This window comes from Dreissena polymorpha, chromosome 2 (genome assembly GCF_020536995.1).
Source record: "Dreissena polymorpha isolate Duluth1 chromosome 2, UMN_Dpol_1.0, whole genome shotgun sequence".
In the NCBI taxonomy this organism is placed as follows: domain Eukaryota; kingdom Metazoa; phylum Mollusca; class Bivalvia; order Myida; family Dreissenidae; genus Dreissena; species Dreissena polymorpha.
In genome coordinates this window covers 41,172,170-41,189,434 of record NC_068356.1, presented here as the reverse complement: position 1 = coordinate 41,189,434, position 17,265 = coordinate 41,172,170, and the positions used below count along the sequence as shown (strand labels likewise).

At 36.1% G+C, this 17,265-nt stretch overlaps 3 protein-coding genes across 13 annotated transcripts in view; all 3 read right to left on the bottom strand.

Annotated features, from left to right (window-relative positions):
* LOC127866753 (uncharacterized) overlaps positions 1-17,265 on the bottom strand; it is a 213,232-nt gene that overhangs the window by 130,011 nt on the left and 65,956 nt on the right. The window lies entirely within an intron of this gene.
* LOC127866754 (uncharacterized) overlaps positions 1-17,265 on the bottom strand; it is a 195,517-nt gene that overhangs the window by 129,686 nt on the left and 48,566 nt on the right. The gene's annotated exons all lie outside the window — the stretch shown is intronic.
* The window catches only part of LOC127866739 (protein cbp-1-like), a 51,478-nt gene that overhangs the window by 31,004 nt on the left and 3,209 nt on the right, over positions 1-17,265 (bottom strand). For 4 of the 8 annotated variants that reach the window (XM_052407499.1, XM_052407506.1, XM_052407505.1 and 1 more), the window contains exon 2: positions 10,639-10,754. The gene's annotated coding sequence lies outside the window, so the exon portion shown is untranslated. Of the gene's footprint in view, positions 1-1,531; positions 2,524-2,705; positions 2,776-10,638; positions 10,755-15,989; positions 16,861-16,925; positions 16,945-17,265 lie in introns of those variants that run through there. The other 4 variants (XM_052407502.1, XM_052407500.1, XM_052407504.1 and 1 more) reach the window with 4 other exon arrangements.

Genomic DNA, 17,265 nt, shown 5'->3' with positions numbered 1-17,265 from the left:
AGCTAGCGCCGGCCAGTTTTCGTTCTTTGGCGCGCGAAATAATAATATATGCTTTCAACTTGTTTATATTTCTTTTAATGACAACAAGGGAATATCACATATCATAATATAACATGCAGTTTTCAATTTAGAAATAGTGATTATGTACTTGTCAATGTACAAACATAAATGATTGTATACATGTACATTTAACAGTGGTGTTGATTGTCCCAAATTTGAAATCCTGAAAATTAGGCCGGGGGTCTTAGAACCGAAGCCGCAGGAACCCAACAGGAATACAGGGCAGAACCCTACTCCTATAAATCACTGGGGGCTGACGAGGTCAAAGCGTAGTCCGTTTCGCTACGACGTCGAGTATATGTTTTACTACGAAAACATTGTTTAAATACACATGACATCGAGAACGGATTAGTCGAACATTGTGTTTAAAACATGTAAGATTATGATTTTGTAATAACAAAACTCTGAATTTAAGCACAATGTCATTTCATAGGTCTGTTACATAAAATTATAATCCAAGATGTGTCTGGTTTATGCGGTTAAACATGAAATATACCGCTGATTTATCAAACCGAAGTCAAGTTTCACTTTAAAAAATGCAATTAAGGTTTACAACTGTGTATAATTGACACAATTTTACAATTTCCATATTGATCTATGTATTGTTAAGCCACTGGTGTGTTTAGAAATGTGTAGGGTGACCCAGTTATCATAAATAAAGGCTAAATATTATTATAAGGCATGATCATGTCTCTGACAGTATACGTATATGCCTCGCTACGACAACGCTTTAGCGTGCATGCGTTTCTCACAGAAGACGTATTGGTTATCTCTCAAAGGCAAAATAAAGAAAAAAATTTTTTTAATAGAGTCATGGAGTGGCTGGATATTTCCTTTGAGACAGAGGTAGTAACAACGGCACAACATGATCCGAAGCGCACAGTCGACATGGTAATGCACATTATTATGATATAATTACATTCACGTCTAGGCCAAAGGAAACGATTAAAATCGAAAATCCATATATAAGATGACAGTTGAGAGTCGAGTACCTAATGTCGTCGGTCTCAATAAAAATGACTCATCTTCTCCTCGTGACAATCCCTTATACGTTTATTTTGATAGAGACCGACGATAGGTTTTCAGCATACGGTACTCTTTATCAAATAACATTCGATTCTCGTTATCCCCAACTCGCTTATCTCGAAACTCTGCTTATGTCAAAGTAAATCCCATGTCCCAACTTCGATCATTACTTATCTCATACGGATTTTGATTTTAACATTGTATATATCAAAGCGATTTTCTTGAAAATCGGTTATCGTCAACTAATTTTGAGGTGAATTTCATGTTTGTATACATGATTGTACCTGTAAAATCCACACCTGTAACAGCCGTAAGGTGTGGAAAGTAGGACCCCAATGGCACAAATCCGCAATTGCATAATCAATATATTGTTGTAAAGGTGTGGCAGTGGGTTTCTGTCACAGGTTATTGTTAACTGCGTACATGAGACGGCCGGTAAATTTACCTCGTGTTACAATGCGGTTAAGGCCCAGTCTCACTATGATGCCGGCGGAGCCCCAGTGCGTGATCAGGCATCTACCGGGATGAGCCGGGGCCCTACCGGGATGAACCGGTGCTCCACCGGGATGAACCGTGGACGACCGGGGCTCCACCGGGAAAGTATTAAAATGTTTAATATCTCCGGGATGAACCGGTTGTCCCCGGTTAAACCGGGGCGTTGCCGCAGCTCTGCCGGGGTCTGATGCCGGTATAACCCCGGTGAGTGCCGGCGTAGTGACGGTTTACCGGGGCTCTGCCGGGACTCTGCAGGCTTTCACCGGGTTCAACCTTTTCGTTTGGATGTTCATGCGCACAGTGAAGCATGGCATCTTTTGCACTGGGAAATGGCAGTCTGCAGTAACTGCAAACTGCATGTGATATGTCCTGAAATGGATACAAAAACTTCGTTGAGCAACCTATGCATTATATTTGTACTTCGTTGCGCAACCAATACATACTCTGTGCGAAACCTTTACATAAAGCGACTTGTAATTTCCTTCGAAACAAAGCATTTGAATAATTAAAATATATGTTCGTAACCTGTTTTGTACTTTAAAATGTGTAATGTACACTGAATCAAAGTAAAATGTAGTTTTATTTAATTTAAGTTACCGTAATTGGCTATTTTAACAGAATAACCATCTTATGCATTGCTTCAAATCAAAATAATTCGATTTTAGCTCAAAATAAACTTAAAGGTTGCAACTACGCGCATTTGTTCTTAGTTTGTTATTGAAAATAAGTACCTACCATTACTGGATGTTCCGTTCTCTAATCCATAAACACCAGAAAATATGAAACTCGCCTATGAAAGAAGTGTATTTACACCATGTTTTCGTAGTAAAACATATACCCGACGTCGTAGCGAAACGGACTACGTTTTGACCTCGTCAGCCCCCAGTGTAAATATGAGGTCGATTTACATCGACTACTCCTATAAATATGAGGTCGATTTACATCGACCTCATATCGTTTAACGTTATTTTGCAATAGCATCGTTCCGACATGAATTCATATCGGAAGCTTTAACGGCATCAAATTCATATAACAGCACAGAATAATCATGCAATAAATTATTAAACATAAAATATAAACATTATTTTACTAATTGCATTAGAAAAATGTTTATACAAACTTACAAGTAATGATAGTCCAGACCTTAAAACACTACCACTGTTCAAATTCCATATTGTTGCCATATAGCACTGTGTAAATTGAAAGTTGCATAATGTTACCTCATTGGTCGGTTATAAATACATTGTTTCTCTATATATAGTATTCGATTTAGACGAAAATAATAATTTACGTGGAATGTCATATTAGTTTTCCATTAAAACTTTTATTGACATGTTAAATTCGATACTTGAAAAGGTGTTTAGTCTTTAAAAAGATGTCGCTGATATTGTTAATTTAAATAACTGTTAATATGCTTAATGTTATGTAAGAAATTGAATAGTTTCACTGAGTTTTATTCCCGCCTAAAATCCGATATCGTAAAACGCGCAACGGTTAAGAATAAGGTCTAAATAAGTTTAAGTATTCAGATCTGAATATCAGCAGCTGTGCCAGCTGGGAGCCCCGTTTTGGCTTTAACAACCGCAAGCGAAACAACATACTTTTTTAAGTCTTGCACTTAGACTCCATGATCACAAGTATAGGTCCCTGCTGTGGCGTATGGCACCATAGTGTTATTTAGTATTGGTCGGCACAGTATCTGATCATAACGAGACAATTGGTTTGTGCTGAACACAGGGGCAATAAAACCACAGATCTATCAATAAACAAGATTATTGAGAAATCTTTTATTGAACACCGCGATAAAAATGCTCAAACCACGGACTCTAGATTACACGGATAAGAAACATGGCAACATTCTCATAATCATTACTGCTATATGTGTAATCACCTAACAATTCGTCTAAAAATAATTTATATATTTGAGTTGAAGACGATGTACTGTTGTATAAGTCTGAATAAACTATCTGTCTGCCTGTCTAAATCTAAGCCGTCATCGTCCCAGTGAAAAAAAAATCTGATTTTGAATAGTTGAACATGATGCCCTAATGTCAAAATACGAAATGACCCGCGTAACACCGACCGTGATTTTCAAGAATCTTTAATAAATTGATAATTTAAGGTAAATAACATTTCATATAATTATACATAATTCCCTCGTTGATAATTAACAGCAAACGATGAATGTTTTTGACACCCATTTTATTTCAAGTATGCATGCAAAGCCGAATAAAATCGAGAGGGTCCGCTATATACGCTGTTTCATCATAAATTTAACACCTTTTCTGTGTTATAAACAAGAGCTGAAATAGTTAATTTATTAAGATTTATTTATAATAAGCTTTATTGATATGTTTCGTGAACAAAATACTACAATATATCATAAAAAATATAATAATCATGGCAAAGGAAATTCAATGGCCGGTTTCTAAACAAAAGCATAATCGCCAAGACCGTAGCATCAGTTCAGTGCGTTAGGAACGCGCGCTACTTTCTTCCGCCTTCATTCCTTAAATCTAGATTCTAAAACTCCAAAATGGTATGATATTTGAAAAAGTTAAAGTTATAACTCGCCGGGCTGTCGAAATCAGAAGAAAAACTTAATATATATTTATATATCTGTTTACTACGTAACGTAAGCTTTCTAATGATATATAATTTGTCAAAATCGGCCGAGAAATGAAACAATAATTCAACAAAAGACGTGAGTGGGTACATCAAAATGTATAACCTCGGCGCTTCGCTGTACGCTAATTGTACAAAATCGATAGCCACAATACGGTAAAACGCGCGGTGGTAAAACATAAAATGTGTATTTCTTGTGTTTATCTCGCTATAAATCCATTAATAACAACGGGAATATACTAAAACGTATATTTTTGAAAGAGGAATTAATAAGCAACAAGATAACGTATAAACCAATAAAATCGGATGAATAGTTTTTGCATAAGATTGAATGTACTACAGTAAGGGTCAAATACTCGATTCATCTCCTAACAATATACACTCCGTGATACAACTGGTAGTTTTAACACACACATATAGGTTTCATTTAATAATGAGTACAGAAAGCTAAAAAGTGATGTGGTTTGTTTTACAACAACAATTGGTTATGTGTAACCTATTCAAAAAATAATTTCGTTCAAGATAATTCAATGTAATTCTATGAACGACAAACACACGAAGTGTGTTGTGTATGTTTATTTAAAAAAATGTACATAAGTGGTTTAAAAGCACAATTTTTACACATTTAAGAGGTAATCGCTCACATATATGTCTAATTAATGATAATTTTATGCATTAGCAAAGATTTAACGAGAAAAACTTAAGTTTTAGTTGAACTCAATTTGCTATAGGAAAACGACGTCTAATTATTTTAGCTTACGTCTAATTATTTGGACTAGGCAGAACCCCCCCCCCCCCCCCCAACCACCCCACTCATGCAGAGCCCTTAGTTAATTGTTCTTTGTTATAGTCTCTAATTGCATTTGCAGGTGAATAGAATTCGAAATAATATAAACCATATCGTCCGTATAACCCCATGTCATTCTATTTCTTCTATAAAGAACTTCGAAAATAAATTATAATCGACGAAAAAATAATGTATCCGAAAACGATAGTCCGAAAAATTGTACGCGTTTTGCACTTGAGATTAAATGTGCATATCGTTTGATTGCAGACAATGAAAACCAGTAAATTATCAAATACGTAATTTATATACAATTTGGTTGACATAATGCTTTACAATAGCATAGTTTGTGGGTAAAAAACAACTTAATTATCACCTTTTAATTTCAAACGATAATCGGCAGAAAGGCGTAACATCATCGACATAGAACTAATTATTTAATAATCATCCTTTTAATTCAGATCGATAGTTGGTAGAAAGGTGTAAAGTGATCAGCTTAGAAATTATGTGTTGCGCTTTTGTTCATGTGTTTATGTTTAAATAGGACGTTTGCCATCGGCCGCTATATTGTTGGCAGACGACAATATGAACTGTGTGTTCCGACTGTCTGCGCATGAATGACTTATGAGTGAGCGAACTCAATGCTGATTGGCCAGCTACCACGTGCGCTTAAATAACAATAAGGTCAAGCGATGTCTCATGTTCTGGTGCAGACCGGTTTTATCTTATTGTTAAATTGCGAACACTTTCATTGAAACAAAGAGAAAACAAGGGCTGTTTGTAAAACATGCATGTCCCCCATATGGGCTGTCCGTTGTAGTGGCAGCCATTGTGTGAATACGATTTTTGTCACTGTGACCTTGACCTTTGACCTAGTGACCTGAAAATCAATAGGGGTCATCTGCGGGTCACGATCAATGTACCCATGAAGTTTCATAATCCTAGGCGTATGCGTTCTTGAGTTATCATCCGGAAACCATTTAATTATTTCGGGTCACCGTGACCTTGACCTTTGACCTAGTGACCTCAAAATCAATAGGGGTTCATCTGCAAGTCATGATCAATCTACCCATGAAGTTTCATGATCCTAGGCGTATGCGTTCTTGAGTTATCATTCAAAAACCATTTTACTATTTCTGGTCACCGTGACCTTGACCTTTGACCTAGTGACCTCAAAATCAATAAGAGTCATCTGCGAGTCATGATCAATGTACCTGTGAAGTTTCATGATCCTAGGCCCAAGCGTTCTTGAGTTATCGTCTGACAACCGCCTAGTAGACGGACCGACAGACCGACCGACATGAGCAAAGCAATATACCCCCTCTTCTTTGAAGGGGGGCATAAAAATTGGGGGGGTGGTGGGGGGTAGGGGGGTGGGGGGGTTAGAGGGGGTATAATGTGGGGTGTGGAAATTTATAAGATGTTTAAAAAAAAAAAAAAATTGGGGGGGGGGGGTGGGGGGGGGGGTAGAAGGGGTGGGGATGAGAGGGGGTAATAATGTGGGGTGTGGTAATTTATTAGATGTTTAAAAAAATTGGGGGGAGGGGGGTGGGGGTGGGGGGGTAGGGGGGTGGGGGGTAAGAGGGGGGTATAATGTGGAGTGTGGTAATTTATAAGATGTTTAAAAAAATATTTGTTTGGGGTGGGGGTGGGGGGTAGGGGGGTGGGGGGGTGAGAGGGGGTAATAATGTGGGGTGTGGTAATTTATTAGATGTTGAAAAAAAATGGGGGGGGTAGGGGGGGTAGGGGGGAGTTAGAGGGGGGTATAATGTGGGGTGTGGTAATGTATTAGATGTTTAAAAAAAAATTGGGGGGGTGGGGGGGTGTGAGAGGGGGGTATAATGTGGGGTGTGGTAATTTATAAGATGTTAAAAAAAAATTGGGGGGTGGGGGGTTGGGGGTAGGGGGATGGGGGGGGAGAGGGGGTAATAATGTGGGGTGGGGTAATTTATTACATATTTAAAAAAAATTGGGGGGGGATGGGGGAGTGGGGGGTGGGGGGTAAGGGGGGTAGGGGGAGTGAGAGGGCTGTATAATGTGGGGTGTGGTAATTTATTAGATGTTTAAAAAAAAATTGGGGGGTGGGGGTGGGGGATAGGAGGGTGGGAGGGTGAGAGGGTGTTGTTTTGTCAAAGTAATAATAAATTGTGATCATTAAAAATTACAAATGATCTCACACTGACATGATAAATATCCTCTTCATTAAACATGAAATTTAAACTGATTGCATTTGTTTCCCTTGTATATAAGAAAGATATAATAGTGTATTTCCTCCCCTGTCCTGCTTATATTTATATTTATCAACAAAATTAAACATTACACAATACATTTATTTAGTATACAAAATATACAAAAAATCTCATATTCTGATAATATTTTTACTGATCCACTTTATTTTACTCAAAGGATGATGTTTCATTGGACTGATAATTATAGATTTAGGATTACAGACCAGTTGCTTCAGTTATATTTGTTCAGAGTTCGCCCTGTTGGCCGCGTATGCATTCTTGAGTTATCATCCAAAAAACATTTTACTATTTCGGGTCACCGTGACCTTGACCTTTGACCTAGTGACCTCAAAATCAATAGGGGTCATCTGCAAGTCATGATCAATGTACCTATGAAGTTTCATGATCCTAGGCCCAAACGTTCTTGAGTTATCATCTGACAACCACCTGGAGGACGGACCGACAGACGGACATGAGCAAAGCAATATACCCCCTCTTCTTCGAAGGGGGGCATGAAAATGTTTCGACCAAGTTTCATGAAGATTGGACAATAAATGTCACTTCTAGAGTTTGAACAAGAGTTTACTACAGCCAAAACTGCCCCACCCATGGCTGCCATGTTTTTCAATAGACAACAACCATTTTCGAACTCAAACAAGCTATCATAAGAACAAATGTTCTGCCTGAGTCTCATGAAGATAGGAATATATATGTGCCTTCTAGAGTATTAACAATGTTTAAATAAAGCAAAAGAGGGTTAAATGCCCCAACCCATGTCCGCCCCAAACTGGCACTATTTTCAAACTCTGAGATATTATTGGGACAAAATGTTTTTCATTAAGATTGGACTAAAAATTTGACTTCTAGAGTGTTAACAAGCTTTTTCATCAATTTGACCTAGTGACCTAGTTTTTGACCTCACATGACCCAGTTTCAAACGCACTCAAGATTGGGACAAAAGTTGTTAACAGCCATATAAGGAAAACTGCCAGCCCCCTGGCAGCCATATTTTCTACGAATTGTAACAATTTTATAACTCAGACGTGATATCATTAAAACAATATATATATATATATTTTGACCAATGTTCAATAAAGACTGGAAATGTGACTTTTAGTGTTAACAAGGTTTTACTATAGCAGTGTTAGGACAAATGCACTACCACCTAGCTGCCGTGTTTTTCAATATACCAAAACCATTTTGGAACTCATCGAAGATATCATTAGAAAAAATTGTTTTGACCAAGTTTCATGAAGATTGGACAAAACATGTGATTTCTAGAATGTTTTAATATAGCCATATAAGGAAAAATGCCCCACCCCCTGGCAGAAATGTTTTTCAACCAGCCAGAACCATTTAAGAACTAATCATTGAGGAAGATATCATTGAGACAAATATTCTGACCAAGTTTCATGAAGATTGGACAAAAAATGTGGCCTCTATAGAGTGTTAACAAGGCTGTGCTACAGCCATATAAGAAAAATGCCCAACCCCCTGGCTGCCATGTTTTGCAACCAACCAGAACCGTTGTTCAACTTGTCCAAGATATCATTGGGACAAATTTTCTGACCAAGTTTCATGAAGATCGGACAATAAATGTGGCCACTAGAGTACGTGTTAACATTTTGCTTAAGCCATATAAGGAAACATGCCCCACACCCTGGTTACCATGTTTTTCAACCAACTGTAACTATTTTTGAACTTGTCCAATATATCATTAGAACAAATCTTCTGACCAAGTTTCATGAAGATTGGACCATAAATGTTGCCTATAAAGTGCTAACATGGTTTTACTATAGCCATATAAGGAAAAAAGCCCCGCCCCCTGGAAGCCATGCTTTTCAACCAACTGGAACCCTTTTATAACTCGTCCAATATATAATTGGGACAAATCTTCTGACCAAGTTTCATGAAATTCGGACAATAAATGTTGCCTCTAAAGTTTTAGCAAGGTTTTTCCATAGAAAAATGCCCCCCCAATGGACTCTAGTGTGTTAACAAGGCAAATGTTGACGCCACACAACACACAAAAGATGATCACAAAAACTCACCATTAGCACATTGTGCTCTGGTGAGCTAATGAAAAAGGCATGCAATATGATATGTTAGAAGGAACTTGACAAGCATCAAAGTTAAAATTTAATTTTGTTTTCTTTTTTTATTGTAACCTGCCTTTGTATAAATTAACATCGATGATTTCACAGCACGCAGGTAAAACAAGGGCTGTTTGTAAAACATGAATGCCCCCCATATGGGCTATCAATTGTAGTGGCAACCATTGTGTGAATAAGTGTTTTGTCACTGTTACCTTGACCTTTGACCTAGTGACCTGAAAATCAATAGGGGTCATCTGCCAGTCATGATCAATGTACCTATGAAGTTTAATGATCCCAGGCCTAATAATTCTTGAGTTATCATCAGGAAACCATTTTACTGTTTTGAGTCACTGTGACCTTGACCTTTGACCTAGTGACCGGAAAATTAATAGGGGTCATCTGCCAGTCATGATCAATGTACCTATAAAGTTTCATGATCCTAGGTGTAAGCAGTATTGAGTTATCATCTGGAAACCATTTTACTAATTCGAGTCACAGTGACCTTGACCTTTGACCTAGTGACCTGACAATCAAAAGGGGTCATCTGCCAGTCATGATCAATGTTCCTATAAAGTTTCATGATCCTAGGCCTAAGCGTTCTTGAGTTATTATCCGGAAACCATCTGATGGACGGACCAACAGACGGACTGACCGACCGACTTGCAAAACAATATTATACCCCCCTCTTCTTCGAAGGGGGGCATATTATACCATAAATCATCTTACTTGTGATATTATATTCCATCTTACTTGTGATATAATTTATCATCTTACTTGTGATATCATATATCATCTAACTTGTGATATTCTAACTATAACATCTTCTGAGTGATATCATATCTCATCTTACTTGTGATATCATATTTAATCTTACTTTTGATATCCTTACTATTACATCTTACTTGTAATATCATGTATAATCTTACTTGTGATATCCTAACCATTACATCTTCTGAGTGATATAATATTTCATCTTACTTGTGATATCATATTACATGTTACTTGAGATATCATATTTTTTTATCTTAGTTGTAATATCATATTTCATCGTACTTGTGATATCATATTACATCTTACTTGAGATATCATTTTTTTTATATCTTAGTTGTGATATCATAGTTCATCTTACTTGTGATATCATATTAAATCTTGCTTGTGATATATTTTTATCTTACTTGTGATATCCTAACTATTACAATCTACTAGTGATATCAACTTACTTGGAATATCCAAACTATTACATCTTCTGAGTGATATCATATTAAATCTTATATGTGATATCACATTACATCTTACTTCTGATATCCTAACTATTCAATCTTACTTGTGGTATCATATTCCTCCAGACACCTCTCACTTGAAGGGATTGGAACCTCCAAGCTAGGGCGTTTCCAGGGAAGGCATTCGGAATTGCTAGCAATTAAAGCTGTCAGCGAAATACTGTAAACAAACATGGAAGACAACAATTAATGTTAACTTGCTGAAAATTAGATCTGTCAGTGATATTCTGTAAGACAATCATGGAAGACAGCGACAAATATTACTGTCAAGGCCAGCATACCAAGAATAGACAAAGCTGGAGCCCAAGGGCCCTTAATTTTTTCCCTGATTGATGTGAGGAATATACTAATTATTTACATACCAAAGCACCAAAAGGGACATGTTCACAAATGTTTTTTTGTAAAATGTCATTATGTTTATTTACTAATAAAACGGAAATATTTGAAATTGTTTTAAATAGTTATAGCAAGAGAGCTAGCTTTTTACCTTACACGAATCAGTTTCAAGCTAGGCTGAGATATCATTGAGCTTTTGTTTAAATCGGACATGGTGAATTTCAGTTTTGTTGTTCATGTGACCCGGTTTAAAACTTGGCCAAGATTACAACCAAGTTTGAACAGCATGCGAGAGACTCACAGGCTGTCCAGGTTTAATGTTGTTTGCTGCTCAACAGTATTTTGAAAATCAAGCCTCTAAAACTTGAATCTATTAAGAAAAGTCTTAAATTGTATCTGATTTTCTAATGGCCTACATGTACAAACAGGTCAAAATGTGGTAAAAAATTAACCATTTACCACTTAGATACCTATTTTGACGCATTTGTAGTCCCTAAGTCCCTTTGAAAGTTATATTTAATTAAATACCTTTCTTACAAGAGTCAAGTTTAAAGGCTTCATTTCCAACCCTTAAATACTGAGGAGCAGCAAACAGCATAAAACCTGAACAGACTGTGAGTTACTCGCAGGCTGTTCTGGTTTTATGCCATTTTAACTTTGCTTCTTAAGGGGGAAAAAGTTAAGTCGTAATTTTTTTAAATATGTGGTAATTTATTCAAGGCGTTTCTGAGCCTGAAAAAACTAACCCTTTAGAAAAACGCAAGTAAAATCATGAATATGATCAAAATAAACGTAAGCGCAAAATTTCCTTAGGATGGTTGGAAACTAGGCCTTGGTTGACGAACGATCATGAGAGTGGTATGAAATGCAAATATTGTATTGAACAAGACATGCAAAATTCTTTTGCAACGGCTTGCTCCTCATTGAAAATCTATAGCATAAAGAAACACGAACAATCTAATGGGCACAAGCGTGCTGCGGTTATTGAGTTAGCAAAGAGCAAATATTTGCTCTTTTGATTTATGTATAACAAGTGTCTATTTTCAGTGCCTCCAGGGTTTTTTTTCCACTTTTTGGGAAGATAGCCCATGGCTTTGGAATTGGGAATTTTATCGGCATTTTCATGAAATCGGGAAAATAAATTAATTAGCATTTTTTTCCACACGAAAAGTCCACTGATTAGGGAAATACTAAATTTGATATAACCCTTTATAATCATTGAAATTAAAAGAACAAAATCATATTATACTTTGTTAGATGTAATTGAATTAAAATTGAGATAAAATATACGTTAGACATCTTTCTAAAAAAAAAAAAAAAAAAAAAAAAAAAAAATTTTTTTTTTTTTTTTTTTTTTTTTTTGGAAATTGGGAATTTTTTGCCACATTTTGGAAAAAAAGTATACTTTTTGGGATTGGGAACATAGCCGAATTTCGGCTATAAAATCGGGCCAAAAAAAACCCTGGCCTCAAAATAAGGTGCAGTTAAACTAATTGCATTACAACATGTATTAAGACCTTCAAATAAAAGAACTTACTTAACAAGAAAGCTTTGTGTTTATTACAATGGTCTTGCCTAGTAAGGGTCAAAATTAATAAAAAAATATGTACACGCAAAAGTGTGCGTTTGAGGTTTATTGTCACCTCTTAAGCTTTAACTAAATTGTCAGGTCATGAATAAGTGAAAACAATGTACAAAATGTGAAAATTATGTCATTTTATAACCTAGCTGTCTGACCTCACCTTGTACGTTCATTGAACAACAAAAATGTATATAAAGCATAAGGAAAGTTCTGGGCTTGTAGGTTTTTTGCTCGGCAACCTAATTTCAGGAATTGGTTGCCCGTCTTGGCAACCAGCTAGTTGCAATAATTCAACTCTAAGCTTTATAGCTCAATGGGCTGCTTAGAGTTGCAATGCGCTCTCTCTTGTCCATGGGTGCAAAATGTTTTTAGCAATGCAATGTTTAAGGAACACTGAAACTGCAAGAACTAAATAAAGTTCAGGTTTTTTTTTGGGTTGTGGGGGAAGGGGCCTTTAGCCCTTATATGGGGGAAATTTTAAGCGGGATTTTCCACTTTGGGGGAAAATTGTGTGCGTGGAAATTTTCGGGCGTTCCCCTTTTTGGGGGATTTGTTTACTTACTTTCTCATTATTACAATACATTTGTACATGTTTGCACTATATTCATTGTTTTTTTTTCATAATTTATTACGTTTGGCAAGATTAAATTGAAATAGAATTGAGAAATTATAATCATGAGACACATCTTTCTATTAAAAAAAAAAGGGTGAATTTTTGGTTCTGAAAGGGGAAAAAAACAGCCTAGTTTGGTGGGGGAAGACGCCGATATTCGGCGTTTGTTATATAAGGTAAACAACCCCTGAAGTTTACCTATCTAAACCACAAACTCATTTATATAGTCCGTTTATATGGACTAGGCAACTATGTCATAGGGTGAGAATTTAATAATTTTATATCGTCAAAATGCCACCTTTGTAGTTAGTCATTAATTAGTTATTGTAGTTAGGTGGTCATTGATAACTAGTTAGGTGTAGCCTTTCTAACAAATTATACTAACACCGGTTTATGCACGGGATACCTAATCCTTGCCGCCACTTTCAAATACTCCAGATCTACACTGACGATCGAACGCCATTTTCGTGCAAGCGTTATATGCAGGCATACATATATATATCTGCAGCATACATGCCATACGTCCCGGAAATCTGTCAAATGTCCCGGAATTTACAAAATCCATATATACATGTACCTTATCTTAGGCTTAACTGCACCTTGAATCTGTGTATATCTGCAGCGTCTCCATGAAAATGCCTACCCAAATAGGCAGACTACGCTATGTGTCAAAATCGATCAATTAACAGGGGTCCTGTTATCATATCGATTGTCTCGAGTTCGCTGTCAAACCGAAAAGGCGGCATTTTAATGTGGTTGTTAATTGACTTTAATCTACTACGTCATTATTTCCCGCTGCGTAAGGGCAAAGGATAGTTGTTCACACATCTGAAGTCCAACATCGCTGAGTAAAAAATTAAAAGCAGTTTATGTTCGCACGTTTAACCGACAAAGAAGTTGAGTAAAAAAAGTAAACATATAAAAATGTCATCCTCACTAGGTTTATTATTGTCTTGTTCTAAACCCCCAGTAAACGTAACATTAAAAATAATAAGTGAATTTGAATTGTGTTCGCCATGTCAAAACGCCCAGCAGATTCGTCCACTTGTCCCAGCAGCAAAAAAGTTTTATTGTGATTGGTTGTATGTATTGTAAATTGATTTGAGTTGACAATCTAACGGTACTGTATTGTTGTATTTTTTATTATATAAATGTTATAAATGAATAAATGTATCAACAACTACGCGTTACACACCGGTCTTAATAACAATAACGCAGTGACGTCACCATCTATGTTTAGAACACTAACACTGAAAACACGTGGCTTGTATCTGGTAACGGAAGTAGTAATGTTTAATTTGACGTTAATAGATCAAGTGTATTTCGGATAGGCTTTCGAACTTTTGCAATTAACGATGCGAAACAAAAAACGTACCAAAAATGCATATGTCTATAAATATCGCTACATTTTATACATGTCCCGGAAAATCGGCAAAAGTCCCGGACAATTTAACTCAATGTCCCGGAATTGGTCTGAAAAATTATGGCATGTATGATCTGCAGGTAAACTCTAATACAACTGTCTAAATAAGTACTATGATGCTTATTATGTTTATGATTATTATGATTATTATTGTGATTATTATTGTATTGATAGGATACGATTAACGAATGTCATATCGTTTGTATTCTTTGTATTATTTAACGCCTTCAGGGGTTTTTTTGGCCCGATTTTATAGCCGAAATTCGGCTATGTTCCCAATTCCAAAAAGTATACTTTTTACCCAAAATGTGGCAAAAAATTCCCAATTTCAAAAAAAAAAAAAATATTTTTTCTTTTTTTTAAATTTTTTTTTAGATAGAAGTCTAATGTGTATTTTATCTCAATTTGAATTCAATTACATTTAACAAAGTATTATATGATTTTGTTCTTTTAATTTGAATGATTATAAAGTGTTATATCAAATTTAGTATTTTCCTTATCAGTGGACTGTTCGTGTGGAAAAAAAGGCAAATGAATTTATTTTCCCAATTTCATGAAAATGCCGATAAAATTCCCAATTCCAAAGCCATGGGCTATCTTCCCAACCAGTGGAGAAAAAAAACCTGGCCTTATCTATTTTACCATTTTATAATGTAATTACCTTTATAATATTATATTAAGATTTGTGGATTGTTGCAGATCATAACATCATAATACTATCATCAGTCTGCAATATAGTCAAAGAAACCACCAAATTTGTTGCTTGTCATTACCCCAGAAGGGCTGACTAGGCCGGCGACAAGTTCAATTTTCCAATATCTATCTATCTATATATACTGCCAAGCGCCCTTTAGAGCATTATAGGCAGAGGGACATTAGCGAGTCCGTTTCCTGGGAAGAACCAGTACTAGGTGTCTATGGAGGAGATAATGAGAATGCTCCCCGAGTGGGGAGCGAACCCACGAACTCCTGATCGCTAGGCTGACACCTCATCCACTACACCACCGCGATCTTCGACATCAAAATGGAAAAGAGTATGGCGGATACAGCGTACGAAAGCAAAACTAACTCACTTTTAAAGCAATTATTTATTGTTTTAATGGTACCATTCGTAAGAGTTTGTGGTTTAGACAGGTAAACGTTGATAAGATCTTGCAGTTTCAGTGTTCCTTAACCATTGCATTGTTGATTAAATTTTGCACCCATGGGCAAGAGCCGGCGCATTGCAACTATCAGCTAACCATTGGGTTATAAAGCTGAGAGTTGAATTATTGAAACTACTAGGCAACTAGCTGAAATAATTCGCGTTCAGAATAAATCTGCCAAAGCAAAAATCATCAAAAGACTCTAAGGCGGCAATTAATACTGACTAACTAGGCAACCAGCCATATAAAGTAAGTTTCCATCCCTGTAAACACATATGGAAAATAAAATAATTGACCTTATCGCAATGACGTCACAAAAGGGGCAGTCCCTTAGCGACGGTGAAAACAATGCCCTAGATACAGTCGATTTACTACGCTGATTGAGCACCTCTGCTGATATTTCGTCAATTGCATTCCTATTGGGAAGTCGATAGGTAATTAAATGTCCTGTATTTGGTGTTTAAATGTCTTTTGACTATTATGAAGGGTTAGATTGCACTTCGAAAGCCCGATATGATCAGAAAATAAAACTAATTGGACTTAATGAATGTCCGTACAAATTGCAAGCTGGATGTTGGAAAAATGACCCGACCAAGTGGGCGACGATCGAGTACGGCGACATTCATGATTAACTTTCTCACTGAGACACCGGGTAAATTCGTTTATTCTGTAATAATGGGAGTATCTTTGTAGATGTTGATGTAATGAGTAGTGTCGTTCTTTTCAGGGTTCATTTATCTTCGAACATTATAATTATATTTCTACTATGTCAATTTATCATGCTAATGTGAAGCTGTAAAATACGTAGGGACATCTGGTACATGACTTACTGAAAGCCTTAGTTGTGTTCATTGTAATGAGTACGAGTGACAAATAATAAAATTAACACACATACATCTGTATAAATATTTGTTTTTCAAACATTATTTACCCCCGCTGCTGTCAAACGTAATTTCTTTTTTATGATGTCGATCGTTTATTGTCGTAACATAAAATCTTAATACGGAATGACGTCTTTTTAATTAACTGATACACGCTAAATACATTACTTTTTTTTTACGTAAATTTTATAGTTATTAAATACTTTAATAAATTAATCGGGCTTGTATCTTTACGGTGTAAATTTCAAATTGGACATGATTTTATATTTGACCATATGTCACATATCTAATTTAAGCAACTGTTAAGTACATCGGCGTTAATTATTCATCCAAATGACTGCTTAATACTACCAGAAAGAGGAGACATGGTGGCATCTATCGTGTTAAATGACACTGTCTGGACCACCCAGTGTGGTTTATGACACCTTCTTGTCAGTTAAGTTTGGACAATATTTGATCAAAACGAGATAATCGGATTATGCAAAACAAAGGGGCAATTAAACACCAGAATACAAAAGCTTACACGATTTTAAGACTGATGCAAACAATCAAATGAAAAATATTGCATTTAATTTAATTAAATGTTTATTTAAGGTGTCAACGTGTTTTATAAAGCAACTGTATATTCAATTATTTCGGCATTAAAACTTGGCTTAAATGACTGCTCAGTATCATAAGAGATGACATAGAG